This window comes from Seriola aureovittata, chromosome 3 (assembly GCF_021018895.1).
Source record: "Seriola aureovittata isolate HTS-2021-v1 ecotype China chromosome 3, ASM2101889v1, whole genome shotgun sequence".
Taxonomy (NCBI): domain Eukaryota; kingdom Metazoa; phylum Chordata; class Actinopteri; order Carangiformes; family Carangidae; genus Seriola; species Seriola aureovittata.
The window spans coordinates 18,265,396-18,277,171 of record NC_079366.1 but is presented as its reverse complement, the minus strand read 5'-3'; the positions used below and the strand labels follow the sequence as shown (position 1 = coordinate 18,277,171).

General features: G+C 38.7%; 1 long non-coding RNA gene across 1 annotated transcript in view; it reads right to left on the bottom strand.

Moving 5' to 3' along the window:
- Positions 1-820: 820 nt before the first annotated feature.
- Positions 821-11,776, bottom strand: part of LOC130166656 (uncharacterized) — a 23,245-nt gene continuing 12,289 nt past the window's right edge. The window contains exon 2 of the long non-coding RNA XR_008827183.1: positions 821-1,056. This is a non-coding gene — a long non-coding RNA (uncharacterized LOC130166656). The remainder of the gene's footprint in view (positions 1,057-11,776) is intronic.

Genomic DNA, 11,776 nt, shown 5'->3' with positions numbered 1-11,776 from the left:
CTGTACATTTTTTTTCATTTATTATTTTGTCTCCTCATTTTGATGATTTTCTAGAAAATGCCTTCAACAGAAGTACTGTATCATAAACATTCAACGAAGAGACAGACAATGTATAAAACTAACTTGTAAATTACACACATATGTGAAAAAAGTAAATCCCAATGTACTTGCATATTCACAAACATGCTGCTCTCTTGAGTGAAGAACAGTGTGCTTTTTGTGTGTGATGTGAAATTCTAGTTGGAAAAGATCCGATTTGTTTTCATGTTGTGTTTATGTTTAGATATTTTCCTGTTGTTTCAGTTGTTTTTGGAAACAGATTTTATAGTGTAAGATTGTTTATTAAGTTTTTTTTTCTTTATTTCATAAATATTTTTAGGTTGACATGCAACTTGAGATCTGAAGTATGTTCACAAACAAATCCAAGCATGACGTTCCCTCTTAAAGCTGGCATGAAACCTCCAGTTTTCTATTTATGGAGAGAGAGAGCACTATTTTCCTCTTTTCCCTCTATGTCTTTCCTCCAACCCTTCCCAAGTGTCATGTTGTCATGCCAACATCTTTTCTAAACCAGGAGACAGGAAATGATTGCACCCCAACAGCACTTTCTCACACTCACACACTCACACACACACAGTTACAGACACACACACCTGTGTGCTCTAAGCAAGTGACAGAAAACATCAACACCCACCAACACACCCACAAACACAATTGCCCTCTTATGCACACACAAATGAGTGCAATACATAGATATTCAATTAATTATTTTATGAATACTTCAACACATTGAAATGCAACATCACAAAACAACAAACAATTTCTTATTTGGGTTTGAGGGTTTATTCTTGACTTTAGAAACAACACAAACAACACAAGGTCCAATCTTACGTGTTGTTTCTGAAGCACCTCAGTGACAAGTGTACATCTCCCTGTGCTGAGGATGACCATGAGATGTGGTTGAAAGTGTTGTGTTTTTTTTTTGTGTGTGTGTGTGTCCTATGATTAATGTACTGTCAGCACACTAGCCAGGTTTCCATCCAAATACAGCATTTCCTGGAAAAAAAGGAAATATGAATTAATGTGTTTCCATCCACTACTCTGATGCAAATATTAGGAGTTGGTCCATCAAGATAAACAAATGATGATACTAATGCTCCAGGGGGACGCCATTAAACCAAGCTGATGTAATTAAAAGGAAATATTTTTCTTTTCATCGTGTATTAATTTGAGGAAAGTTACAGATATTTTCATCGGCTGCCACTTTTAGTCTCTTCAATCTCATGCTTCTATGTCATGATTTTTTCACTAAGTTTTAAGTTTCCATTGCATTTTGCTTTTATCAATACACCAACTTTCCACCTAAGCCAACTGTGAAAACTTTTTTTTTTTTTTCCAGCATTTCCACCGAGGTTTGTTTTAAGCACAAATTGAGAATCCTGATAAAAGCAGGTGAGTTAAAACTCATCTATTCCAACACACACAGTCATAAGAGTAAGCTGCAACTAAAGGTGATGGCCCGACCATCTGGAGCAATTTGGGGTTTAGTGCTCAAGCATACTTGATATGTGAAGAAACTGGTGACTGATTCACCCAACCTTTTGCAGCACTACATCGCATGTGCTTGCTTGAGTTAAAGTTCAGCTGCTCGGGCTCAGACAAGATTTGAACTCGGCTTCTCTCACACAGAAAGCGAGAATCATACCCCTCGACCAACCAGCCACACAGAGTTTCTCATGAAGCTGGGACCATGATGCAGCCCTGCATTCAAATAGTGGCGGGGGCTGAGTTGGTGTGCTGTTTAAGGAACCAGTGAGACAATGAAATACAGTCCAGGAGGTACAAACACAGATAATGTGTTTAAAGGCTAACTGTATTAGATGCATAAACACTGCACAATGATTTGCAATATTCACAAAAATGATTTTACAACTCTGGAAAATGATCACAGCAGCAACTATTTTTGTTTATCGTTGAAAGATTGTGAGGTAAACAGGTGAAACAAGGTGTTCATGTTAAAAGGTAATCTAAAGTACTTTGAATGTGTACTTGCATGTGTTTAACTAGCCAGTACACACTGTTTCAATAATAGTTGATATGACGGTTGAATAGATTAAAATGCTTAACATTACAACTGATAGGACAAACTGTGTCACAGAATCTTAAAATAGATGCAAACCTCAAACGTCTGACATAAAGTTTGAAAATTTGACAAACATAAAGCTGAGAAAGATATGAAATAAGGTACGATGAGATGCAATGCTTGTGTAACATGATAACATGATGAGATGTACAGTGAAGTGAGCCTTCAATGGTGAATCAAGGTTGTGCTGAAAAACCCCTACTAGACTGTATTTGATATAGGAAGGAAGTGGAAATGTGATATTGATGTGAAAAATGGGACATGGTGGCACACCAGAGGCAAACAAAAGTGGACAGATGCTTGTCATTCACCCAAACAGAAGTGGATGATTCAACATGGCAGACTGTTTTAGTTTTCATGTACAAAAAGCTTTGAAGATTTGATTAAAAGCTGAGTGTAATCTTAGGTCTCCAGTCACCCACATAGTTCTTTCTGGTTACAATGAAGAGGGAGGAATGAACACTGGATATTGTTTATTCAAAGAACAATCTAGGGACTGGAGGCAGAAGCCGAAAGATAAAAAAGTCTGTCTTTAGTGATAAATATTTAATTATAAATGTGGTTGCTGTTGAAATCATGTACATACCTGTGGTTTATTAGCAGAATGGTTTGAACAAGTGACCAGCCTAACATTAGATGCACAGGGAAATGAAGGATTTATTAAAATTCTAAAATGTTAATCATGTGTTTTGCAGCAGCATGCTGAATTGTATTTCTACGTCAGGTAGCAAAGTATCAAAAGTAAAACAGAAACTTTAAAGCATGCACATTTGAAGAAAAAGCAGGTCATGAAAAAAAAAGAAGAAAAACACTGCGACTGTAAAAATAACATGAATTGTCTGAAGGTGGCACAAGTGTCACAATAGCAGCTCATTTTCTTTGGCTGTGTGAGGCAGCATTGAGAAGTCTACACTTAAGCCTCCTCTCCTTTAGACATTTTGGAGAATCCTGCTTAACATCAGTTGGTTCATGTTCCTTATGAGTGAGTTAAAAGCCTGATCCTCAGGGCATGTGACATCTCAAAAGGTATGATGTGGGGCACACTGGGGCATTGACAGGTGTCTTAGACCATAACTCTGCTGTCTAATCCCTCCTGAGGTCCACTTAGGCTCCCTTACTCTTTGACTATATTTCCTGGCTTCAGCAGTTGCCAAGAAGGCAACCAGAAGTAAACCCAAAACACAAACAAGACTTTCTAGGATTAACACCAGATCTATGTTATTCTATCATCACTGGTAGAAAACAGCCTCCAGAGATTTCTTTCAGTGTTTCCTGGTCTGCGATTCTGTGTTTTTGTAACACACTTTGTTTACAGGAATTAAGGTATGTGTCTTTGAAGGAGTGTGTGCCCTGCAAAAAGGAAATACAGTGCACACACTTTGCTGGTTTCCCTTTTACCCACATACCAGGATGTAGCTTCTCAAATTTTCAGCGTGTATTTCGAACAACATGTCACAACCTCACCACTATGGCTGTAACAGGAGCAAATTCATATGTGTGTTTGAGACAGAGTGAGAGTGTGGGTTTATATGCTGTGCTGTAGTAAAATGCCCAGACTCTTCATATTTCATGACTTATAGTGTATCAGGCTGGGATCCATTTGGTAACGTCCCAACAGTTGACTCATCACAAAAGGTCCCTCTCTCTCTCTCTCCCTCTCTTTCTCTCTCTCTCTCTCTCACACACACACACACACACATTATCATGAATCAGCTGATGGTTAAAAGCAAAAATTATATTTATGACTGTATACACATCATTCCAAAACTCATTATTCTAAGGCCTGTCTTGGCAGGATTAATTTAAGGCCTTGCGGTGTGTGTGTGTGTGTGAATGTGAGTGAGTGAGTGAGTGAGTGAGTGAGTGAGTGAGTGAGTGAGTGTGAGTGAGTGTGTGTGTGTGTGTGTACTGCAGTAGTGTGGAGTTTGTGGACTGATGGAAGCCTGATTGATTTGATAAAAATGAAAGCCATTGATTCTGTCATGAATTTACAGTACCTCATTTACATAATTCAGAAAGCTGAGTTGCATCTTAGTACCGACATTAATGGAAACAGTGTTCCCTGCAGTGCCCCCCTAGCACGCACCACACACACACACACTTATATATACTTTGTATATACAGTCTATGTTATTAACCCAACTTTTGAAATACACACCTTGAAATAAATGTTTACCCAGCTTTTATATATATATATATATATATATATATATGATTGATGTTACGAATGATAGTATGTGATGCGACAATTAGACTAGCATAACTTGGATATATTTTAAAATATGACACAATTTCAAGGGCCCACCTTACCAAAAAATTCACTTTACAAGACCAGCAACTTTCAGGCGATACCCAGACCACACAGTGAATAAACAACAGCATAGGAATGAAGAAAACATGTATCCGTTTGCAAATTCATCTGTACTCTGTGTACTTGTTGCCATGACACTGAGGCAGATGTCAAGTGTACAAGTCTGCCTCACCGTCACACCTGCTGGTTCTGTCAGTTAGCTTACATGGCAGCGTAATATTAGTCATGTCTAAAACAAAATGATGTTCAAATTAAGGATTTCAACACCTCGCCTAATACCCCCAGATGGAAGATATTCTGCAGTCACTTACAGTCCACAACTGTTTACCTCTCTGCTGCTCATGCAAATCTGTGTGAGGTAGGCTTCACTGGGGCTGTTTTGAGGACATATTTGCTCCATCATTACTTTTGCTGCCTAATTAATTTTCCCATATGGTCAATGTCCATCCTAGTGATGTAACTAACCCTAATGGATAGTGTGGTTATGGCCCTCAAAGAGCTTTGTTTTTCCAGGGGATGTGGGTTGAGGGGTGACATTTGGCAATGGGATGCTGTTCTGTTTCGTGGCGATAGTGTAGCAGTGCTGGACAGGACCAGTTCTTTCTCTGCCAAAAGGGACACCCTGTAGCTGCCATGTGAGCATTGTTGCTTAGCAGTAGGTCCTAGACTTGCAGCTGGGTCGCTACAAAAACATGTAGAGCACAATGAATGATACACACTGTAAAATTTGCAATTAACTGCTTATTATTAACTAACAAGGTATTTACTTTGTGGTTTTACACTTCTAAAAGTCCTTTGTAGTTTAAAATTATTTTTAAAACTGTATCCTAATATGGGTTTTTTTGACATTTTTTCAAATTTGTCAATTTGTGAAACAGTTTCAAGATATGCATGTGTTCATTTGCTTAAAGTTATTTTACCATTTGTTGTAAAGCATTTATTAACTGTTTCCACACATGTAGAAATCATTCACAGGTCGGTTCAAAGATATTTATAAATGTTGAGTTGAGTAATAAGTTTTCTTGGAAATAAAAATGGTGAGAAACTAAAGGTAAAATTAAATGAAAACTAAAGAAAGGAAAAACCAACATAGAGTGTGGTAAGGTCTTGGGCCACCACATGCCACCAGAACAGCATGAATGCTCTTTATCATTGATTCTACAAGTATTTGGATTATGGAGGTCGAGAGCGCTGTCTAATCTTTGTAATGAGGGGTTTATGCACTGCAGTGTGATCACATCCTATTTTGACACTCTCAGTCACCTGAGGAAGATTTGCTCTTCTGTTTTTCCTTATATATTACCAAGATGCATGAGCATCAAGACCACAATGTCCGACCCTATTTACTGCTGTCGTTCCCATAGAGCTAAATGCAGATGGACTTTAGTCACTGTTCCTATTGAAACACTAGTCAGCTGCCAGTGACTGAAGCTCCTGCCATCTGTGTCCCAACAATGAACCCTCTTTAAAAGTCACTTAGATCTTTTCCTCTTACCATTTTAATATAAAATCAGAATCAAATGGGCCTACTCAGCATTTTTCTCATGCCACAAAGCATGATGGGATCTTAATTGCTTAATTGTGCCATGCAGTGAACATTTCTGGAAGCATCTGCATTCGTTATGTTTCTCCAATCATTTATTTAGGTTTTTCTTTTAATTCATCACCTGTAATGTAAAATTAGTAGGTCTGCCTTGAGTTCAGATTTTGTTTATAAATTTGTTTTAAACAAGTTAAGACATGCCATTATATATGACAACTATGGTGTGCATGTCAAGCATTCATTAATTGTTTGTATCCGAGTTATAAATCTTTCAAAGGAAGCATTGTTGACAATAATAATTGTGTTTTACAAATACAACAGTAAGTAGGCTCAAAATGAAGCAATACCCCAAATACAAATTGAAACATGATATTACAGGGTCCACAAACACAGAAATACACACATTCTCTTCTAGTCAAATAAACATCTTCATAGCAAGCCAAATAAAGCACATTTACCCAGAGGTCTCCAGTCACGACATGAAGTATTGAAGGAGAAGACAGAGAGATAAAAGTGATAGTTAGAGCTCACCCACCCAGTTACCACCCAGTCATCCACGGGCAGCAGTGAAAGAGAGCGAGCGAGAGAGTGAGAGGGATGGGGGAGAGAATGAGTGACAGATGAATGAGTGATGCTGTGAAGCCCTCTGTGCTGCTTTAATTGGATTTGAATGGGCTGTCATTGTGTGGAAAAATACTGTAGAGAGAAGAGAGTGATGCACATGTGTGTTCACACATATACATCAACACAAAAACCGCAAAGTTGGCAAATTCGAAAAATTCTTGTGACTGGGAACAAAATGTCTAATTTGAAAACATTCATACTATGAGCATGTGTTAATACAGCTCATTCACTGCAAATCAGTGCACTGTTTTTTTCTGTGTTTTTCTGTGTAGCAAAAGAAACAAAAGCTTCTGCTGAAAATAAATAATCAAAAAACAAATTAAGCTTCAGTCAAATTTTAATGACTCTTAAAAGTTGGCAAGTGGAAGAAAAGTATTTTACTGTTCTAATGTATAATCAGGGGATGTTGATGAACAACCTATTTTCTCCCATTGAACAAACAAATAATTTGATCATTATCCACGACTGATTTCACCTATTATGTCAATTTAATTCATACTCATTTCATTCTGTGTAAATAGATTTATCAAAAGTCACAAAACCATTATTTTATTATTCAAATGTGCCAAACCATCCACAGGTAGCAGTAACTCTGGGGCTTCATTCAGTCCGTCATTTCTGTCTGTGCTATATGACACATTGGCATTTGCGTCAACTTGACATGCACTCTCCTATTCAACTGGTATTTTTGCGCCCTGCGCACATGGCGTGGCACAAAGGTGGGAGGGAAGGCAGTAAAATGAAAAACAGTGAGTTGCATGTAAATGAGGTATCAAAAGGCAAGGTGTTGGAATTTATTTGTGAATTAAGTCATGGTAACAACAGTCTCCCCCCTCCCCCCTCCAAAGACCACATCCATTCTCAGGGCATCGCCAACCATTTGATAATTTGCTGCTTCCACTCGCCAAAACAGGATTCACACTGGAGACGTGCAATGACTGCAGAGTAAAATGAAAGGACAACAGTTGTAATAGTAACATGAATAAAGAATAAAGACATAAATCGTCTGTTTGAGCAGTGTGTGCAGGACACTGGTAGAAACGCATGAATGCATGTATCTCCCCTCCAGCTCACTATTCAAGCGGTTTGTCTTTTCAAGGTGAAGAAATTGACCCATTGAGACAGATGCAATCAAAACCCTATTGAAACTAATTTCACACATTTGATTGCCCAAATACTTCTTGGACAATAGAACACCCAAACAACACACGCTGTTAACAGCGAGAGAGGAGGTAGCAGGAGACAACACTGTTCAGACTGAATATGAGATTTTCTGAATTTTGTGTCTGGCTCTTCTTCCTCTGGCCATTAAAATTGATATTTGACGGTGTCTGTCATCATTGTTTTGCAGATTATAACCAATTTTACTGTATAAACCTGCTGATTATCTGGCTAACGCCAAGAAACGGTGTCATCACCTGAACAAAGACTATTTAAGGTTCATTCCTGTTGAACTGTATTAAAAGGAATTCTTTCATATCTTTGTCAGATTTGGACAAAGTTACTAATGCTTTGATTTCCTTATGCAATGTTGACAGTAATTCCTTCTTTTCTTGTCTCTGTTAAGCTCTCTGTCATATCAAAAGGCAGCAGTAGGACTCCTAACAAGACTAAAGAATGTAGATCATATATCCAGACTCCCATGGGATTTCGCCCCCTCAGATTTGGGACACCAGGATGATTAGATGTCCCAATTAAAGTGGGACAGTCCCAGTTTTCAAGTATGTCTCACTGCATACTGACAGGAACACTCCTCAGCCACACGACATGTAAGTGTTATTATCAGAAAATAAACATTTTAGGTGTGATTGTTATATTCAATTTCTAATTCAGAACCAGAAGTGGGTTAGGTCACAGTTCTAAACAAAATTGCTTGTGATCACTTCTACTGATAGATATACTGAAAGAAAACACTAAAACTGTATATCTATCTATATCTGAATCCAATTATATATATTATTTTCTGTAGCACAGCGGTTCCCAACCTTTTTCAACTCATGGCCCAATTGAAAATCAAAAAAATGTTGGCAGCCTAAATCCAATAACAAGATAACAATATGAAAGCAGAGGCATCAGACTGAGATAGCAAATAACATAACATATTATTGGCTCATCATAGTGATAGGCTTTAATATGAGAAGAAAAAAAATTATGGAGTAGTTTTTAAATATTTTATTTTAAAACATTTAAAATTATTCTTTTTTTTTTTTTTTTGTCAAAAAAATTGTGTCTGCAGGTGTGGATAGATTAAGGTCTGGAAGATGCATTGCAGTAAGGAGAGGGTCTTTTGGCCACAGTCTCCTGTGCAGGAAATCTCTCCTGGTGCTGCCTTTCACTGAGAGCAATTTTCATCATACTCTGTTGTGTTTTGCACAGCTGCTTAATACATATGAGACAAGCGATGTGATTGGCTGAGAGGTTTATCCTTTAATCACCAAACCCTTTAAATTATTTTCCACTTTAGCCAGCCTTTTTGCATATACCACTCATGTGCTTATATAAGAATGAAAACTATATAGTCTTACTGTCTGTACAACAACAGCATTACAGAGACTATCCTCCTGTGAAAAAAAGCAGACAGGTTGTTTGTTCAGCAGCTTATTATGACCCATAGTTACATTTTGGTCTTAGGCAACATCTAGTGGTCGTAGTATTTATGACAGGAGCAAAGGGAAAAGTGCGGTGAAGTAGTATAAAAAGCGACAAAGTCCTCATTAGGAGATGGTTGGGGTGGATGGATGGGTCAACAAAACACAGGAATATGACACAGGAGACCGGTATTTGACTCCCATGTGAAACCAGTAGTTTATATAGTTTCTATTATCCATGGCTGTTATTATTGTAACCATGACAACAAAGATCGTCTGATGTTATTTTAACACAAATCATGATCTTTTCCTTAACCTAACCAAGTAGTTTTTGTGCCTAAACCTAACCAAGTCATTACCCTTATTAAAGTATTCACAGCAACGTTTGGAACGCCGTTCTCGGTACAGTTGCGTGATTATTGTGGTAACCACGACAACCGAGGTCCGGTATGCATGTCGCCATTTGGGGGCTATTTCAGGAGACACTCCTATCTGTGGTATCAGAGGGGTTGCTTCTGCCGCCAGTAGGGGTGCCATGTTAGGAAACACTCCTCTGGGTCATAAATGAGGGTAGGAACAAACGACCGACATGCTCGTATGGATTGGAGAACTTGTTGGTATTACACTGATTGTACTAGTTATTAGTTAGCAAAGTAATTAGCAATTACATGACTCAGCTTAAGGTATGTAACAATGAAATACTGGTAAATGCAAATCTAGAAGTAATCATGTGTGAATATCAGATAACTGTATAATATTAACAATTAAAGCTGTCTGTCTAACTCACACTTACTACTGTATTCATTTTGCATGAAAATGGGCAACCAGGATCAGTTAGCTTGAGGCTAGTAGAGTGAGAGAGTTGATGCTAATCATTGTACCATATCAAGCTAAATGTACTTCTGTGTATTTGTGTGTGTGTGTGTGAGAGAGAGAGCGAGAGAGCAAGAGTGAGAGAGAGAGAGGACACTCAAAAAGAGGAAACAGAGATTAATGTGTGTCACATTACAATAATGTAAAAGCAAGAACCTGCTAGCTCCATCATTCCTCGTCCAAGAGACATATCACCACAGCATTTGAGACAAAAAGACACAGACAGCGTATCTTTAAAGCAGACAGAGTGAGCGGGAGAGGAGAAAAGAGAGAAACAGCAGGAGAAAAAATGAGTCATAGACAGAAAATAGGAAGAGCAGAAGTGATCCAGGAAGGTAGAGAGGCAGACACTGATGGAGATAGAGACGATCTATACAGTAGACCATAACAGTAAGAGTGAGGGATCAAGAGAGAGAGAGAGAGGCAGTCTGAGCGAAATAAAGGAATGCGGTAATATTGTCTTCCAAAGGATGAAGTCATTTTCTCCAGACACAATGTTCCTGTTGCTGTTAAGCATCATGGGAAAGAGCTGACAGAGTAATGGATCACTGCTTGCAGAATGAAAAAAAAAAGAAAAAAAAAAAAAACACTCACATGTGCACACTTAGACACACTCACACACACACAAGAGACAAAGGTGTAATGGGGAGAGAAAAGAGCACAATTTCAAAAACTCACACATTCCGTGTCCACATCCCAGAGGCTCTTGTTTTGCAGCTGCTGCGGCTCTCAAAATGTGTGCATCAGTTTTTGTGAGTAATCAGGTTGTACTCACGAGCTAAATTACTGATTGCAGGCTGGATCTCAAACTGTAACATCTGTTGAACTGGACAGATAAACTAGAGGATCAAATACGCCAACATGTGCACACGGTTACACATATGTGTATGTGTTGAATTTCCCAAGAGTTATTGTGGTAAAGCTGCGCACTGGTTGCTGTCTATCTACCTCGAGGAACTCGCCCTGCCAACATCTCTAAACTGAGCTGATGGAGTTTAAGAGCACCTTAAACCTCTGTGTCTGACCCCTGGGGTGTACCAATCAGTGCAGACTTCTATCCCCCAGCACCGTGATCCCTGCTGCAGCAGACCTCATCTAAATTGTCTTAAAAGGGGAGGTAATGTGTGACCAGGCTCAGTGGTTAATAGTGTCACCTCACAGCGAGATTTGAATCACAGCTCTGGTTCTTTTAATGTGGAGCTTGCATGTTCTACTAGCGTTTGTGCTCATTTCCCTCCCACCATATCCAAGTCAGGCGAATTGAAGATTTAAAATTGCCCTTAGGTTTGAATTTGTTTGTCTGTTTATGTGTTTGCCTGCAGTGCACAAGCAACCTGTCCGAGGTGTATTCCTGCCTTCCCTCTATCGGCTCAAGCACCCCTGTGACCCTGAAAATGACTAAGCGGGTATGGAAAATGAATTAATGCTGCCTGGACTGTCTCAATGTACTGCTCTGGGCTATTATTGTTTCTGTTCGCTCTGTGCCGTCGCTGTGCTCGAATAGTTTTGACCTGCATTCATGCTCAGAGCTTATACACAACATACTGTAAGTTTATAAGCCATGATGCATGCTTACGGGCATACTGTACATTTCACTAAGTTTCTGCTTCTTCCTTTTGATAATGGAAGAACCAGAAACTGACTTTGATCTGATAATGTTCTGTTTATGTGCTTCCTTATTTTTGCATAGCTCT